This window comes from Macaca nemestrina, chromosome 1 (assembly GCF_043159975.1).
Source record: "Macaca nemestrina isolate mMacNem1 chromosome 1, mMacNem.hap1, whole genome shotgun sequence".
Lineage (NCBI taxonomy): Eukaryota > Metazoa > Chordata > Mammalia > Primates > Cercopithecidae > Macaca > Macaca nemestrina.
Window position 1 is genome coordinate 201,562,572 of NC_092125.1, and position 19,707 is coordinate 201,582,278.

The 19,707-nt window shown below is 46.6% G+C and overlaps 1 pseudogene; it reads left to right on the top strand.

The window, feature by feature from the left end:
• Nucleotides 1–1,409: 1,409 nt before the first annotated feature.
• Nucleotides 1,410–16,966, top strand: LOC105495213 (glyceraldehyde-3-phosphate dehydrogenase pseudogene; annotated as a pseudogene).
• Nucleotides 16,967–19,707: the final 2,741 nt, after the last annotated feature.

Genomic DNA, 19,707 nt, shown 5'->3' on the forward strand with positions numbered 1-19,707 from the left:
TAAAACTGCAAATCTAGATCAGGCTGCAGATCATCAGGCATATGAAATACTTATTCTACCTCTAGATAGAATTCAAAAGCAACGAAGCTTATTGTTTGGCCCAAGAACCTGAAGAAAGGTCTACCTCAGCATGGAGGCTTGCTAAGGTTGTGGCTGGAACTTCCACATCGATTTGTATCAAAACCTCAGTGTCAGAAACAAACTTTGCAGGATATTTAAATTCAAGTATGAATATACTGTATCCAGGCACCCTGTCCCCAGAACTCCAGGTGAACTCAGGGCCTCCTGAGCAAGTTGGACTTTTTCAATTTCATCTAGAGCCAGAAACCCAAAATCCAGAGACCTTGAAGAAATCCAGTCCTCTTCACTCCAGCAAGAAGCCCCAGAGCAGCTTCCACAGCTCCCTGGGGAGGTAGAACCTTCTTCAACTCAGGAGGAGGTCCCAGCTCTGCCTTCACAGTCCCTTGAGAGGGTTCACTCTACTTCAACAGAGCAGGAGGCCCCAGCACAGCAGCTACCCGCCTCTGAAGAGACTGTAGCTCAGCCATCAATACATCATGAGGCAAATGTCTCATTTAAAAGTTGGAGTGCATCCTGGCTAACACGGTGAAACCCCGTCTCTACTAAAAAATACAAAAAACTAGCCGGGCGAGGTGGCGGGCGCCTGTAGTCCCAGTTACTCGGGAGGCTGAGGCGGGAGAATGGCGTGAACCTGTGAGGCGGAGCTTGCTGTGAGCTGAGATCCGGCAACTGCACTCCAGCCTGGGCGACAGAGCGAGACTCCGTCTCAAAAACAAAAAACAAAAAACAAAAAAACCAAAAACAATAAAAGTTGGAGTGAAGCAGCCGGGCTCCATGGCTCATGCCTGTAATCCCAGCACTTTGGGAGGCTGAGGTGGGCAGATCACAGGTTCAGGAGTTTGAGACCAGCCTGGCCAATATGGTGAAACCCCATCTCTACTAAAAATACAAAAATTAGCCAGATGTGGTGGCAGGCGCCTGTAATCCCAGCTACCCAGGAGGCTGAGGCAGGAGAATTGCTTGAACCTGGGAGGCAGAGGTTGCAGTGAGCCGAGATCACACCACTGCACTCCAGCCTGGGCAACAGAGCAAGACTCTGTCTCAAAAAAAAAAAGTTAGAGTGAAGCTCAGCACTCACACTTGCCCAATGTCACAGTCAAACCTGTGGATGTGGAGCTGACAGTAACTCCAGAACCAGGTAAGGAACTTACATCAAGCCAGGAACAGGCTGCAACTCAGCCTCTAGAGCATCCTAAGGAGGTGGACTCTTCCTCAACCCAATTAGAGGCCCCCAGCTCAGATACCAGAGCACCCTGAGGAGATGAAACCTTCTGCAACCCACTAAGGGACCCCAGCTGAGCCTCCAGGTCCTCCTGTGAAGGCTGAACTTTCCCCCAGTGAGCAGGAGAAGCCAGCTCAGCCTTCTGAGTTTCCTGGGGAGGCTGAACCTTCTCAGACCCAGCAGGAGGCCCCAACTCAGCCTCTAGAGTCCTCTGTGGAGAGTGCAGCTCAAACTCCACTGAATCATGAAGCGACACTTCACCCTCCTGGTGAAGATCAAGCTCATTATAACTTGCCCAACATTACAGTGAAACCTGCGGATGCAGAGGTTACCATAACCTCAGAGCCTACCAGGGAGATTGAATCTTCTCTAGCCCAGCAGGAGGCCCCAACCCAGTCTCCAGAGGAGGTGGAACCTTCTGCAACCCAAGAAGAGGCCCCAGCTGAGCCTCCAGGTTCTCCTGTGAAGCCTGAACCTTCTCCCAGAGAGCAGGAGAAGCCAGCTCAGCCTTCTGAGTCTTCTGGAGAGGTTGAACCTTCTCCCACCCAGGAGAAGATCCCAGCTCAGCCTCCAGACATCATGAAGTAACAGTTTTACCTCAAGCTCAGCACTCAGATTTGCCCAATGTCACTGTTAAGTCTCCAGATATGCAGCTCACCATAGCAACGGAGCCTACTGCAGAGAGGGAAATTTCTCCAATCCACCAGCAGGCTACAGCTCAGCTCTCAGGGCCAGTTAATGATGCAGAACCTTCCGCCACCCAGCATGGGGGCCCATCTCTGCCTCCAGAGTCATCAGAAGAGGCTGGACCTTTACCAGTTAAACAGGAGACTTCAATACCATAACCTATTAAGGATGAGAACCCCTTTCCAACCCAGCAGGAGGCTGCAGCTGAGCATCCACAGACCCCTGAGGAGGTTGAGTCTTCTCCAACCCATCAAGAAGCCCCAGCTCAGCCTTCAGAGCTCCGTAATGAAGTTGTAGCTCAATCTCCAGAGCATTATAAGGTAATAGTTTCTCCTCTAAGTCATGATCAAGTTCAGCCTCCAACATTGCACAATGTCACTGTTAAACTTGTGGATCACATGGTTGCCGTGACTCCAGAATTCACTAATCAGGTTGAAATTTTAATACAACAGGGGGCCCCAGCTCAGTCCTTAATGTCCCCTGAGCAGTTTCAACATTTGAAAGACCAGCAAGAGATTGTAATTCAGCAGCTAAATACCCCTGAAATGATGAACTTCCTCCAGTCCATCAAGAGGCCACAACTCAGCCTCCAACTCAGCTCTCCTCAGACTTTAAGTTCATAGAATGATCAGATGGTATTTTCAACTCTAGATCTGTCTTCAATATTAAGAAGTAATTCAACTTTGACTATTGTTAGGGTCACCCTGACCAGACTGTTCCCTTTCCCTCCCACAGGCCTTACAATACAGTCCCTTGCACTCTCCACACAGCTACCCCAGGGCAAAAGACAAACCCCCTTTCACTGAACCCTCCAGTGACTGTCCAGAAGATTTCGGCTAAACTGGCAGTTACAAGATGCGGTTAACATGTCTGTTAACCTCGCTTAACAAAGCTGGCAAAAACATCTCCAGGAAGTGGGCAGAACACCTGCTCCCAACTCAGTTCACACACCCTGACCCAGTTCCTTGCCCTGTAAAGCCCTGCTGCAGCCTGTAAGCGGCGCTGTCTCCTCTGCTAGTCAAGGAGCAGCCCGGCAGGACAATAAAAACTTGCCCGTCTGACTTTGGGTCTCCTTGTCCTTTTCCTCGGCCGGCCTTACAACCAATACCACAGTTAAAAATGTGGATATGGAGCTTACCAACTGTCGAGGTTGGACCTTCTCCCTTCCAGCAGGACAACCCTCCAATTCCCACTGAGCAGGCTGACTTTTCTCTAACCCAGTCTGATCCCCCTTCCCCACCTCTGGATTCTCTTGAAAGGATTGAATCTCCAGTCAGGCAACAGGCCACAGCTCAGACTCCAGATCCCTCTAAGGAAGTAGAACTTTCTCCAGTCCCACAAGAGTTCCCAGCTGAGCCACCAGCGCCCCCTAAGGAGGCTGAACCATCTGCAACCCAGCAGGAAGCCTCAGGTCGTCCTCCAAAGTCCACTGAAGAGGTCAGTCCTCCACCACAGCAGGAGATACCAGCTCAGTCATCAGAGCCACCTGAGAAGGTTGAACCATCTCCAGTCCTACAGAAGGCCTCAACTCAGGTTTTAGAGCCACATCCAAAGTAATTAACTGGCTGGGCACGGTGGCTCATGCCGGTAATCCCAGTGCTTTGGGAGGCCAAGGCAGGTAGATCACCTGGGGTCAAGAGTTCAAGACTAGCCTGGCCAACATGGTGAAACCCCGTCTCTACTAATACTACAAAATTTAGCCGGGTGTGGTCATGGGCACCTGTAATCCCAACTACTCAGGAGGCTGAGGCAGGTGAATCGCTGGAACCTGGGAGGCAGAGGTTGCAGTAAGCCGAGATCGCACCACTGCACTCCAGCCTGGGCAGCAGAGCGAGACTCCGTCTCAAAAAACAAACAAACAAACAAAACAAAGTAACTAACTGGCATTATCTGTTCAAGAGATTGGACAGATAGGAAGTTAAACTTCCCGGAGATGCCTCATCATTTGTGCCAGTGACCCCACATTATTTGTGCAAACTGGGAAGCTGATAGCTAGTTTTTCCAATTCAAGAGTCATCATGAGGATGTTCTCAATTGTTATAAGTGGGACTTGTGTTGTTCCCGTGTCTAGATATTTTAATGCCGGCAATTTTTTTTTTTTTTTTTTTTTTTTTTTTTTGGAGACAGAGTTTTGCTCTTGTTGCCCAGGCTGGAGTGCAGTGGCGCAATCTCTGCTCACCGCAACATCTGCCTCCCAGGTTCAAGCAATTCTCCTGCCTCGGTCTCCCAAGTAGTTGGAATTACAGGCATGTGTCACCACGCTCAGCTAATTTTGCATTTTTAGTAGAGACAGGGTTCTCCATGTCGGTCAGGCTGGTCTCGAACTCCTGACCTCAGGTGATCCGCCCACCTCGGCCTCCCAAAGTGCTGGATTACAGGTGTGAGCCACCATGTCCAGCAATGCCAGCAGTTTAAACAGATACGAATCTTCAACAGTTATCAGAGGATTGCGATTGAGAATTGTTTGTGGTGAAGGTTTGAGAAGCTCTTCTTGCTGTCTCTCCTGCTGCTCCCTTGTATAGTGTTGATGCTGGAAGTTTCTGAGAGCAGTCTGCAGGTGCTGAACATCATACTTTAACTGGTCAACCCGAAGTTTAGCATTCTGCCTTTTGTTAGGGGGCTCCTTGCTGGACAAAATCTCCAGATGTTCTAGACGGCTGAATATCTGGTCTGTGCTTGCTTGGATTTTGTTTTCTACTAAGTGTGCAAACTGCTTGTCTGCCATCTCCAGGCGTCCCATGTGAGACTAGATCTAATGGATCTGCTTGTGGGTTTACTGGTACAGGGGCTCCATGTCACCAGTCTGGCTTGACCTGGCTCCAGCTCTGGCTTCCAAGATAGTGCACTTTCTAAAAAGGAACCTAGGTTAGGGATGTCCCCAGATGATGTGGCCATGTCAGTGCAATTTAAAAATAATAGGTTGGGAACCATTGCTACCATAGTGCAGGTTCCTTAGCATTATTGAACTGAGCAAATTGCTCAGGACAGACCCAACAATTAGTCTTTTTGTACAAATGGGCCATGGCTGATAGTGTAGGAGCTAAAGGGTGTGATGTATCACTAAACCCAATAAAAAGGCCTAGCAGACTTGGTGATAGTAAAACTTTCATGCTTCCTTTTTGTTGGTAACTATTATCCCTGTTATAACAGTTATATATAACTATTTTATATATATATAAAATAAGCAAAATACTACAATGATGGAAACTATCCAATATTTCAGTTAGAAGGTGCTACTGTGTATAGCTCTACTGCAATTAGTAGAATGAGTATAGCAATTTCTGCAAGGGTGTTGTATTAGATTATTTCCATCTAAAATGTTACTTACCAAGATATTGAATTTCACTTTGGGGGTCTATGAAGTTCCTTGGTTTTATTTTGCCAAACAAATCTCTGGGTTATGGGCACCCTACTCACTTTCATTACCTGGCAGAATTTGCAGGATAATTGCCCAGAACTAGCGTATTGATCCAGATATTCACATTACCCATCCCTTTTTGCTTCTTCCAAGCTGCAGGTGATCACCACTTACCACTTGATCCACAGGTATAAGCAGGGTTAGTCTAAAACGCAGGCAAAAAGCTTAAAAACAATGAGACTAGGATTTAATGACAAATATATAAGCTTGGGAGCGTAATTTCTCTCTCTAGTCCTCATTTTTGGTAAAAACAAATTATGATAGGACTATGTTGTTCGTAGAATAAACTTTAGTTTTATACTTAGCCTGATTATTTGCATAAAGTGCAGCAAGAAGAGTAATTTCTACATAAGCCTTTTGGATTGGTTTTGATGGAACTCTGTTCCACAAGGAATCTCAGACAAGACCTTTTAAAGCTGAGCCCAGCCATGGGTTTGTATCCTCAGATACCTGTGAGTTGGATCCTAAGATAAACTTGGAGCTCCTGGACCTGTTAGAAAGTGACATTCTTTACTGACCACAGGTTGGGAACTCTGTGTGGGGACTGTGCAGACAAGGTATGAGGCCTTGTTCTCCCCATGGGAATTTTATCAGCTCAGCAAGTCAAGATTGACTCCTTAAAGGGACGCATACCCTTCCAGTCAAATACCCAAACCTCTTGGGGACAATCAGACCACTAACCACATTGATTCCTGGAGACCCACAATGCCTCTGGGCTTCAGCATTCAGAGTGTGGGCTTATGGAAATGTATGAGTAAGTGTCGATAAGAAAAACAGAGAACAGGCCGGGCGCGGTGGCTCAAGCCTGTAATCTCAGCACTTTGGGAGGCCGAGACGGGCGGATCACAAGGTCAGGAGATCGAGACCATCCTGGCTAACACGGCGAAACCCCGTCTCTAATAAAAACACAAAAAATTAGCCGGGCGAGGTGGCGGCGCCTGTGGTCCCAGCTACTCGGGAGGCTGAGGCAGGAGAATGGCGGGAACCCGGGAGGCGGAGCTTGCAGTGAGCTGAGATCTGGCCACTGCACTCCAGCCTGGGCGACAGAGCGAGACTCTGTCTCAAAAAAAAAAAAAAAAAAACAGAGAACATTCAACATATTTCAAGCAGAAATGTATACAATGCAGGGACTTGCTTACAAAGATGTTGGAAATGCCAAAGGAGCTAAGAGTAAAATGTCACATTTTCCAGAGCCCAGGAAACCACCCTGGGGGTGAAGCCAACACCCCACTCTCACTACTGACAGTGCTGGAGGAGCCACCACTGCTAAAGGTAAGGCACCTCCTAAAGCCTAAGAATTTCTCCCTTCCTCTCACCTTCAAATATAACCAGGCACCTCCCATTGGCACAACGTAACTGGGACGCAGCTAGCAGTGGAATCTGGGAAGTGTTGTTGGCTGGTGTCTAGCTCTGGCAGTACAGGGCAGATGGCAGATGGTCAACTGAGAGGCTAAGTATCAAGAGACAACGGGAGGCATAGGGATTTAGGTGACAAATGGAGTTTTGACCAAAGTCCACTTTAGGGTGGATCTAGTCCCAAAAACTGATAGTTTTGTCCTCATGTGTGTAACTGTTAAGAAATATCCTAAAATACTGGCAGAAACCTGCATTAGCTTCCAGACCATAGGTTAGTAGTTTTTATTATAAGAAGAACAGGCTGGGCATGGTGGCTCATGCCTGTAATCTTAGCACTTTGGGAAGCTGAAGCAGGCAGATCACCTGAGGTCAGGAGTTCGAGACCAGCCTGGCCAACATGGGGAAACCCCATCTGTACTAAAAATACAAATATTAGCCAAGTGTGGTGGCAGATGCCCAGAATCAAAGCTACTCAGGAGGCTGAGGCAGGAGAATTGCTTGAACCCAGGGGCGGAGTTTACATTGAGCTGAGATTGCACCACTGTACTTCAGCCTGGGTGAGAGAGTGAAACTCTCTCTCAAAAAATAAATAAATAAATAAATAAATAAATAAATAAAACAAGCTGGGTGTGGTGGCTCATGCCTGTAAACCCCCAACACTTTAAGAGGCTGAGGCTGGCAGATCACTTGAGGCCAGGAATTTGAAACCAGCATGGGCAATATGGTAAAACCTTGTCTCTACTAAAAATGCAAAAATTAGCCGGGCATGGTGGTGCATGCATGTAATCCCGGTTACTCAGGAGGCCGATGCAGGAGAATCGCTTGAACCTGGGAGGCAGAGGTTGCAGTGAGCCGAGATCATACCACTTCACTCCAGCCTGAGCAACAGAGTGAGACTCCATCTCAAAAAAAGAGAAAAACAAAGTAGAACTCATCAAAGTTTTTCATTCCCACCAAAATGTAAATTAAAATTAAAAATCCTGGTATGCTGAGAGAGCAACTAAAAAAATTTTTTTTTTTTTTTTTTTTTTTGAGACGGAGTCTCGCTCTGTTGCCTAGGCTGGAGTGCAGTGGCCAGATCTCAGCTCACTGCAAGCTCCGCTGCCTCCCAGGTTTACGCCATTCCCCTGCCTCAGCCTCCCGAGTAGCTGGGACTACAGGCGCCCGCCACCTCACCTGTCTAGTTTTTTTGTTTTTTTGTATTTTTTAGTAGAGATGGGGTTTCACCGGGTTAGCCAGGATGGTCTCGATCTCCTGACCTCGTGATCCGCCCGTCTCGGCCTCCCAAAGTGCTGGGATTACAGGTTTGAACCACTGCACCTAGCCAAAAATTTTTTTTAATAAAAATGAAATAAAAAATCCTGAAAGCGTTGCAAAGTTTAATGCCACCATCAAAGACTTCAGATATGCAGAGGTGGTGACTTCTGTCACATCCATATCCATGTCTTCAATCTAGATAGAGAAAGAGACAGATGGTCTTCAAGAAGGTGGAGGAATATTGTAAACTGAATCAAATGGCAGCCTGAGTTACCACTGCTATTTCAGATGTGGCTATTGGGGGAGTATATCAGTGCAACTCCCAGAATTTGGACAAGCAAATGCATTTTTCTCCAATATGACAGAGAACATAAGAAGCAATTTGTGGCCAGGTGCGGTGCCTCATGCTTGTAATTCCGGCACTATGGGAGGCTGAGGCAGGTGAATCACTTGAGGAGAGTAGTTCGAGACCAGCTTGGCCAACATAGTGAAACCCTGTTTCTTCTAAAAATACAGAAAATTAGCTGGGCATGGTGGTGGCTGCCTGTAATCCCAGCTACTTGGGAGGCTGAGGCAGGTGAATTGCTTGAACCCCAGAGGTGGAGGTTGCAGTGAGCCAAGATTGTACTCCAGCCTGGGTGACAGACCGTAGCTCCATCTCAATGAAAAAAAAACAAAAAAAACAAAAACAGCAGCAGCAATTTGCTTTATGGCCAGGCACAGTGGCTCACACCTGTAATCCTAGCACTTTGGGAGGCTGAGGCTGGCAGAAGTTGCAGTGAGCTAAGATCGTGCCACTCCACTCCAGCCTGGGTGACAGAGTGAGACTCCATCTCAAAAAAAAAAAAAAAAAAAAGCAATTTACATTATAATCTTTCCTCAAAGAAAAGCCAACCCTTCTGCTCTGTGCCCCAATTTGGTCTGTAGAAATTTTGGCTCTGCCATCATCTGTATCAGTCAGTTCAGTGCAGAAACAACTCAATGTATTTCAAGCAGGCATCTCTGCCAGCAGCCACTTCTGCAGAAAGGTGACTTCTGCCTCACAGCTGCTTTCCCACATCTCACATGGATGTGCCTACTTGAAGGAACCTAGTTCACGAGCAGAACCTTAACTGCAAGGGACTCTGGGAAATGTGATATTTCACTTTACAATGCATCCAATAGAAGGAGGGTGGCATAGAGGTCAAGAGTCAATCCAAGTATTTGTCATTTCATTCTACAGGCTGTCATGCTGTTCTACTACTTTGGTGGCACCGTGCTGACACAAACCCAAAGGTAGAAAACAGTGGGTATAAAAGGGTAGGAGCTAAATCCAGCAAAAATATAGCAGGCTGCCATTTCATTAAAATTTTGGAAGTCATTGGCCGGGTGTGGCGGCTCACGCTGTAATCCCAGCACTTCGGGAGGCCGAGGCAGGCAAATCACGAGGTCAGGAGATCGAGACCATCCTGGCTAACACGGTGAAACCCCGTCTCTACTGAAAATACAAAAAATTAGCCGGGCATGGTGGCGGGCGCCTGTAGTCCCAGCTTCTAGGCAGGCTGAGGCAGGAGAATGGCGTGAACCTGGGAGGCGGCAGAGCTTGCAGTGAGCAGAGATCATGCCACTGCACTCCAGCCTGGGCGACAGAGCGAGACTCCATCTCAAAAAAAAAAAAAAAAATTGGAAGTCACACAGTCTGAGACGCACCAGGACATTCCCTCCAGAGCAGAGGACAGGTTGCTGTACTTCAGTCTTCCTTCCTCTAAGAAGGAATCCCAGTGCTTGATAGGTCTCTTTGGATTTTGCGGGCAACATACAAACATTACTAGGTACACTACTTCTTTTTTTGTCTTTTTTAAATAATTTTTTTTTACTTTTATTTTTAGCAGAGATAGGGTTTTGCCATGTTGGCCAGGCTGGTCTTGAACTCCCGGCCTCAAGCAAACAGCCCACCTCAGCTTCCCAAAGTGCTGGGATTATAGGCATGAGCCACCACACCCAGCCAACTCCTTCTAACTATTTGCCAGTCTCCAGGTTTGAGTAAGGCACAGAGTTAAAGAGGATGCCTCTCCAACTGGTACAGGCTGCAGTGCAAACTGGCTCAGCAATTTGGCCCTGACAACGAAACAGATCCACAGCTTAAAGTGTCTGAGGGAAGGCCAGGTGCAGTGGTTTACACCTGTAATCCCAGCACTTTGGGAGGCTGAGGCGGGTGGATCACCTGAGGTTGGGAGTTCGAGACCAGCCTGACCAACATGGAGAAATCCGGTCTCTACTGAAAATACAAAATTAGCCGGGCGTGGTGGCGGATACCTCTAATCCCAGCTACTCAGGAGGCTGAGGCAGGAGAATTGCTTGAATCCGGGAGGCAGAGGGTGCAGTGAGCCGAGATCACACCACTGCACTCCAGCCTGGGCAACAGAGTGAGATTCTGTCTCAAAAAAAGAAAAAAAAATGTGTCTGAGGGAAATGATGCCATACTGAGCCTATTGCAAACATTGGTAGAGGGATCACTGTAGAGGCCCTCAAAGTTTGGAGGCAAAGCTGTTAGCTTTGTTACTCATTCATAATGAGTATTTTTCTTTTGAGAAATAGCTCCTTAGTTTTAGTAGTAGTAGCTACTTTTTTTTTAAGAATGTGAACCAAAGTTTTATTTGTTCATTATCGCATCTGAAGTACTCTTCGATGACATCCTTGCCCTAGTAGTAGCTACTAGGATTTTCCTAATAGTTCTAGTAGGCTGCATGGTTGACCATAGAGCATCAGGTGACGTTGCATCCTGAGCTGCCCATCATGAATTGGGTGTTTTCTGATCGCCAATACTCAGTCATTCTCAAGTGAAAGTGGTCCATGGAGAATGTGGCCTAAACAGCCCTGAAGGTGCAATGAGCAGGCTGTTTTCACTCCCAGTGCCCATTCCTGCACACTGCTCCAGAGACTCCAACCCAGGTCATACAGGAGGAAGCAAGTGTGAATTCTGTTATGCATGGCTCTGTACAACGTGCTGGTATGAGCTGGAAATGGACTGTCATGGCCTGAGCAAGGTCACTCTGAAGGATAGCGGAGAAAGGAGCTCTTCTTGGTGGCCGTTGGAGCAAGGCATATGGTTTTCCACTTTGTCTCAAGGCAGAGATGTCTTGAAATCAGAATCAACACTGAATCATAGGCCATAGTTACTGAAGGAAGCAATATGACAGAATAAAAAGTTTAGGAAAGGCTGGGCGCAGTGGCTCACGCCTGTAATCCCAGCACTTTGGGAGGCCAAGGCAGGTAGATCACTTGAGGTCAGGAGTTCTAGACCAGCCCGGCCAACATGGCGAAACCTTTGTCTCTACCAAAAAAGCCAGGCTTGGTGGCCACGCGTGTAATTCCAGCTACTCAGGAAGTGGGAGCACAAGAATCACTTCAACCTGGGAGGTGGGGGTTGCAGTGAGCAGAGATGACACCACTGCACTCCAGCCTGGGCAACAGAGTGAGACCCTGTCTCAACAACAACAAAACAAGTTTGGGAGAGAGAAACAAGGATAGACCCGCTGAAATAGACCCAGCCATTAGAATATTCATGACTATGTAAATGATTGTGACAAGGCTCCACTGTAAAGAAAAAAATATATGAGAGCCTGGTTTTCAGATGGCAGATTCTGAAAGAGCAAGAAATAGGCAGAACTGTAAGCAGTGCATTTCATTGTCCACTTTGCCTGGTAGGAGAAATGGCCTGAGGTCAGGATCTATACCAGTTCACCAGCCAATGACAAATAGTGTGAGCAGCTCAGGGTCTTAAAAGATTGCAAGTTAATGACAAAGAGGTTTGGGAAAGGTGGATTTCCTGGAATGGTCCCAGATCATGAGACAGCAGGTGTGTCAAATGATTGCTTGCCATGGGCCACCACTGTGCAGGAAGCTTTTAATAATCAGCAGATATGATGTTCTGTGGATATTAACTAGATGGCCTTTTCCGCCAGCCAGTCCAGTTCTTGTTCAGTGGGTTCATGGACAGAGGACGATAGTGACAGAAGTGGAAATTATGCATAGGCCCAAGAACAGGGACATCCCTGTCCAAGGCCATCCTGGCAACCACCACTACTGACCTACTGATGCCCAGTTTGCCCACAGGAGCAAACAGTCCTGGACTCTTGATGTGGTGTCATACCTTGATGGAACAAACCAACTATTTGGTGGCAGATCAATAACATAGGACTATGTCCCTTGTGAAGAAGGAACAATTTGTCTCACTGGTGACAGTGCTTACTCTGGGTTTGAATTTCCTTTCCCTGCTTCTCATTCTTCTCTCAGAACCTCCATCTATGGACTTAATACACAGTCTTAGTGTCCCACACAATATTGTTTCTGACCATGAAATTCACTTCACAAGAAAAGAAGTGAAACAGTAAGCGGACACCACAGGATTCACTGGTCTGACCTGCGCTCCATCAGCCAACCTTCTAGAGTGGTGGCAAAGTCTACTGAAGGCCCAGGTAATCTACCAGCTGTTAGATAGCACCCTGTGAGATACAGCGCTGTTAAAAGGATGCAGTATATGCTCTGAACCAGTATACCATTTCTCCTTTAGCCAGATACATAGTTCAGAAACCAAGGGCTGAATGTAGGAGTGGTTTCTGTCATACTTAGACTTTTTTTTTTTTGAGACATGGTCTCCCTCTGTCACCCAGGGTAGAGTGCAGTGGTGCAATCTTGGCTTACTACAACCTCCATTTCCCGGGCTCAACTAATCCTCCCACCTCAGCCTCCCAAGTAGCTAGGACCACAGGTGCGAGCCACCAAGCCCGGCTAATTTTTTTGGTATTTTTTTAGAGACGAGGTTTTGCCATGTTACCCAGACTGGTCTCAAACTCCTGGCCTCAAGCGATCCATCTGCCTCAGCCTCCCAAAGTGCTGGGATTACAGGTGTGAGCCACTGAGCCTGGCCCACAATGAAACTTTTTGACTCACTCATAAGTTATTTGCTTCTTGACCATATGACTGTAGGGAGGAGAGGTATGTTAAAATTTTAGTCTCCAAGGGAGAAATGCCTCCATTAAGTGACACAATTTTTCACCAAACTGGAAGTTGAAATTGCCACTCAACCTTTTTGAGCATCTCCTGCCACTGAACAGACAGGCCGAAAAAAAAAAAAAAATCAAGATATTTTCTAGAATTTTAAACTCTAGCTACCAAGTGGAAATAGGTTGAGTGGAGGCAGGGAGCTTTAGTGATAGACTTTGCTATGTTTCCAGAGGATCCTACAACTACTGCAATATTCTGTGATCAAAGGCACTGCAAAACTACTGCAGTTCTATACAAAAGGATCTTTTAGGCCACAGATTGCTCAGGAATGAAGGGGTGGTCTCTCCTGTGGCTAAATAACTCGACCATCTGTTGCTGACTGAAGGCAGATGGAACCTAGAATAGATAGTAAAGAAGGAAAGTCATAAATACAAGATCAGCCTTAGACTGCTTTACAGAGGGGGGGATTATAGTCTCTACTTGAATTTCTTTCCTTGATGTAGATATTTACATATTTTGAATACTTTTACTTCTCTTTCTTTTCCCTTTCTGCCACTATTGTCTCTAGGTGGTTTTATAGGGAAATTAACTTCACCATTCAGTCATGGATTGCAGATTCCTAAGCAGGAATTATGAGAGAGCTGGAGGACAGTCGTCAAGGCTTTGGGATGCCTTCATTGGAGAGTAATTAAAACAATGTTTTTAATTACAGAAGTGGTAGTTACTTTATACTAATTGGGAAGCAAGTCTAAGTTCAAAACACAGAGTGTATGTGTTTGGCAGCAAATGGGGAACAGGACAGTTGATGTTCGGGTTATCTGCATCCAAGCCCAGTCTCCCTTTTGGGAAAAACCCTCGCTATTGTAGTAAGAAGAATATTCCACTTCCCGCCTCCCACCTCCCTTATACAGAAGCCAGAGGGAGCTAGATCTTTCCCCACTTCCAGAAATAGCCAAGAAGGAGGCTTATGATGTGTGAGTCCCAAAAGCAACGCTGGAGGTGCCCAAAAGAATATTATTATTGACCAAACGCGGTGGCTCACGCCTATAAGCCTAGCACTTTGGGAGGCTGAGGCCGGTGGACTGCTTGAGTCCAGGAGTTCAAGATCAGCCTAGGCAACATGGCAAAACCCCGTATCTATAAAAATACAAAAATTAGCCAGACATGGTGGCGTGTGCCTGTGGTCCCAGCTACTTGGGAGGCTGAAGTGGGAGGGTGGCTTGAGCCCAGGAGGCAGAGGTTGCATTGAGCCGAGATCGTGCCACTGCACTCCAGCCTGGAAGACAGAGTGAGACCCCGTCTTAAAATACATATACACTGCCGAGTGTAATGGCGCATGCCTGTAATCCCAGCTACTTGGGAGGCTGAGGCAGGAGAATCGCTTGAACCCAGGAGGTGGAGGTTGCGGTGAGTCGAGATCGCACCATGCACTCCAGCCTGGGCAACAAGGGCAAAACTCCATCTCAAAAACTATATATAATATATACATAATATGTATTATATATAATATGCAAATATTATATATCGTATGTAAATAATATATATTATACTATAGATACCATATGTAAATAATATATACTATATATACCATATGTATACTATATTTATATTATACATGCCATATGTTATATATTATATATACCATATGTATACTATATTTATATTATATATGCCATATGTATATTATATATTATATTATATATCATATGTATATTATATATTATATGGCATATGTATATTATATATTATATTATATATATCATATGTATGTAATTGTTATCCTTTAACCAATGTGGAGAACATGGCACTGAAAGACAGTGTGCCAGTCCACAGTGCCATCTTTTGGGAATTCTGGTAACAGAGCCACCCTGGAGCAAAGTTCTTCTTTGCTCTTTGGACTACAATATTCTACCCCTGGGGTAGTTCTAAGAATTCTATGAGACAACAGCGCCTAGCACACAAAGATGCTGCCCTTTTGTCAATTATAAAGTGATACATAAATACATAGGAGTCTGGGGAAAACAGGGCTTTGCTCAAAATCACATAGGACATTAGGAGTACAATCAGGACCCGGGTATTCTGGTAAAAGTTTAACAACTGGCTTGAGGGAAGAAGGGGCATGATTTGTAGTGTTTGTGGATTTTAATGATTAAACACTCCCACCTTCATCAATTTTAAGCTGCCAATGTGACATCACTGAATGCAGAGTTGAGGAGAGATACCATAAATAGTACACTATTAGGCGTGGTGGCTCATGCCTGTAATCCCAGCACTTCGGGAGGCCGAGGCGGGTGGATCACTTGGGGTCAGGAGTTCAAGACCAGCCTGACCAACATGGTGAAATCCCATCTCTACTAAAAATACAAAAAATTAGCCAGGCATGGTGGTGTGTGCCTGTAACCCCATCTACTTGGGAGGTGGAGGAAAAGAATCGCTTGAACCCAGGAAGCAGAGGTTGCAGTGAAACGAGATACTGCCGCTGCACTCCAGCCTGGGCAACAAAAGTGAAACTCCGTCTCAAAAAAAAAAAAAAAGTACACTATTATATAGTATTTTCACCATATAGATACAATAAATGTAAGTTAATTCAGGAGTACAGATGAGCCCTCTGCTCTTTCCATACGACATACAGACACATCTTCTCGTGTAGCACCAGCAGCAGCCTTGAGACATCATGGTGTGAGTGAAGGCCAGAGTAAACAGATCGGACCATATTGGAAGCCTGTTTACCAGGGCTGCTTTTAACTCTAGCAAAGTGGATAGTGTCACCATCAATGACCACTTCATTCAGGTCAACTCCATGGTCTACATGTTCCAGTATGATTCCACCCATGACAAGTTCCATGGCACCATCAAGGCCGAGAACGAGAAGTTTGTCATCAGTGGAAATCCCATCACCATCTTCCAGGAACAAAATCCTATCAAAATCAAATGGGCTGGTCCTGATGCTGGTTATGTTGTGAAGTCCACTGTCCTCTTCACTGCCTTGGAGAACATTGGGGCTCACTTAGAGGGTGCAACCAAAGGGGTCATCTCTGCCCTCTCTGTTGATGTCCCCATGTTTGTGATGGGCGTGAACCTTGAGAAGTATGAAAACAACCTCGTGATTGTCAGCAATGCTTCCTGTACTGCCAACTGCTTAGCTATCCTGCCCAAGGTCATCCATGACAACTTTGGCATCATGGAGGGACTCATGGCCACAGTTGGTGCCAACATTGCCACCCAGAAGATTGCGGATGGCCTCTCTGGGAAACTGTGGCATGATGGCCACAAGACTCTCCAGGACATCATCCCTGCATTTACCCACTCTGCCAAGGCTGTGGGCAAGGCCATCCCTGAGCTTAACAGAAAGCTCTCTGGCATGGCCTTCCATGTCTCCATTGCCAACATGTGGGTTGTGGACCTGATCTGCCATCTGGAGAGAGCTGCCAAATATGATAACATCAAGAAGGTGGTGAAGCTGGCATCAGAGGCCCCCCTCAAGGGCCTCCTGAGCTACATTGAGCAGTAGGTTGTCTCCTCCAACTTTAACAGAGACACCCACCTTTTTCACCTTAGATCCTGGGAATGGCATTGTCCTCAGTGACCGCTTTGTCAAGCTCATTTCCTGATATGACAATGAATTTGGCTACAGCAACAGAACGATATACCTTATGGTCTACATGGCTTCCAAGGAGTAAGAGCCCTCTGAACCACTAGCCCCAGTGACAGCACGAGAGGAAGAGAGGCCCTCAGCTGCTGGGGAATCCCTGCCAAACTCAGTCCCCCACGACACTGAGAATCTCCCCATCCTGAACACAGTTTCCACGCCAGGCTCCCTGAAGAATGGGAGAGGACTATGAGATCCCACTTTGTCATGTACCGTCAATAAAGTCCCCTATACCCAGCCAAAAAAAAGTGAGCATAAATGATAGTGAAATATATAAAAGTAATTACACAGTGATGAGTTTGGGTTATTTATTACCTTTGTTTTTATTTTATTTATTTATTTTTTAGAAATGAGCTCTCGTGGCTGGGCACGGTGGTTCACGCCTGTAATCCCAGCACCTTGGGAGGCCGAGGCAGGCGGATCATGAGATCAGGAGATGGAGACCATCCTGGTTAACACGGTGAAACCCCGTCTCTACTAAAAAACACAAAAAATTAGCCAGGCGTGGTGGCAGGTGCCTGTAGTCCCAGCTACTCAGGAGGCTGAGGCAGGAGAATGGCGTGAACCCGGGAGGTGGAGCTTGCAGTGAGCCGAGATCGTGCCACTGCACTCCAGCCTGGGCGACAGAGCAAGATGCCGTCTCAAAAAAAAAAAAAAAAAAGAAATGAGCTCTTGCTCTGTCACCCAGCATCCAGGCTGGAGTACAATGGAGTAATCATACCTCGCTGTAACCTTGAACTCCTGGACTCAAGAGATCGTCCAGCTTCAGCTGCCTGAAAAGTTGCGATTATAGGTGTGAGCCACCACACCCAACTCTATAACTTATTTAATGGTAAGTTTATAACATTTAATTAAATAATGGCCATGTTCAACAACCAGCTCTTAAAATTCCTTTTTTTTTTTTTTGAGACAGGGTCTCCCTCTGTCACCCAGGGTGGAGTGGTGCAGTGGCTCCATCCCTGCTCACTGCAACCTCTGCCTCTCAGGCTAAAGTGATCCTGCTGCCTCAGCCTCCCAGGCAGCTGAGACTACAGGCGTGAGCCACCACACCTGTCCAAAATTCCTGAAATGTTAACAGTCAGCTCTAGAGGGCTGAACTAGAACCATTCCATGGGCTTTTAGGCATTCCCTGTGCTGCCTACATCAGCAGTTTAGGCATTTTCATTTTACACTGAGTTCTACAAATCACGCAGTCCGTCCTTCTGCCAACTCTGTGCTGGAATCTGCACAGCCAAACCAAGGGCGGGCTTGGGCCTTGGAAATTTCTGAAAGGCTTGAGTCACCTCCCAGGATTATCCCAGGCCTAGGAGTCTTCCACGGAGGAACCCCACCCTGTCCAGAGGAGCCAGAAGGCCTCTCCCAGGAGGCAGGGAGATGGGGAGCCGGGGAGCCAGCTTCCCATGAAGAATGAGTCCACAGCACCATCTGGTGGCACCTGGGTGTCAGAGCTCCCTCGGAGTGAAAGCCAGGATCCTGGGATAAGAATCACCTGCCAGTTCTAACGGGTGGGTGGGGGGAGTAGGAAAAAATATCATCTGCCAAAAGCGGTCTAGCAGTGTCAGATGGGGGATTTGGGTCAAAGGAGGGTCTGAGGGTGAGGGATTTACCTGCATTCATACTTTGCCTAAGAGCTAAAAGAGACTGTAGAGGCCCCAAGGACAGTGAAAAAACTGAATTTCAGAGAGAAACAGTGACAACTGCCCATTAACCAGTATTAAAATCCAGCTCTGCTGACTCCCAATCCAGTGTTCTTTCAATATACTGTTTAACTCAACAGATGCCCATTAGCCCTCTACCAGCGCCTAGCATTGTCTTAGGCTCTGAGGACAGGGGTAAGAAGGTAAGACAATCATAATCCCCGCATGAGGACTTTATGCCTTGCAATGTGCTCGGTGTTTTACTTATTTTCTTTAGTCATCACAACAACCAGAATTAGTATCCCAACATTAAGAATGAAGACATTGGCCAGGCACAGTGGCTTATGCCTGTAATCCCAACACTTTGGAAGGCCAAAGCAGGTGGATTACTAGATCCCAGGGGTGCATAGACCAGCCTAGGCAACATAGCAAGACTCCATCTCTACAAAAAAAAAAAAAATTAAATTAAATTAGGCATGGTGGCACACGCCTGTGGTCCCAGCTACTCAGGAGGCTGAGGCAGGAGGATCACTTAAGCCTAGAAGGTTGAGGCTGCAGTGAGCCGTGATCATGCCACTGTAGTCCAGCCAGGGTGACAGAGTGAGACCTGCCTCCAAAAAAAAAAAAAAAAAAAAAAGGATGAATATGTTTGATGCCAGAGGTTATGCCAGTGAAAGGAGCCGAGGGTCAAGGTACTGGAGTGAACAGATAAGGAAAACCAAAGAAACCCAAGCAAAGGATCCCACTGAATCCACAGTCACTAGGGACATCATGGGCAAGCACCCTGCTGGGCCTGGGGGTGAGGAATGAGATAAGGTGAAGATAATGAAGAACAGGATGCCTGCAGCTATCATCTGGGTAAGCAAGCAGGGCATAAGGTTGGAAGAAGTTAAGACTAGCATGAAATGCACAGAAGCTTGATTTTATTAGACAGCCTTGGGTTCAAATCCGAGTTCTGCCATTTCCTAGCAGTGTCACCTTGAGAAAGTCACCCTATACCTCTGAATCTTAGTTTTTTCATTTTTATTAAAAAAAAATTAATAGAGGCCGGGCACAGTGGCTCATGCCTGTAATCCCAGCACTTCGGGAGGCCGAGGCAGGCAGATCTCCTGAGGTCAGCAGTTCAAGACCAGCCTGGCCAACATGGGGAAACCCTGTCTCTACTAAAAATACAAAAATTAGCTGGGTGTGGTGAAGCATGCCTATAATCCCAGCTACTCGGGAGGCTGAGGCAGGAGAATTGCTTGAACCTGGGAGGCTGAGGTCGCAGTAAGCCAAGATCGTGCCACTGCACTCCAGCCTGGGTGACCGAGTGAGACTGTCTCAAAATAATAATAATAATAATAATAATAATAATAATAATAATAATAATAGAGATTGGGTCTCATTATGTTGCCTAGACTGGTCTCAAACT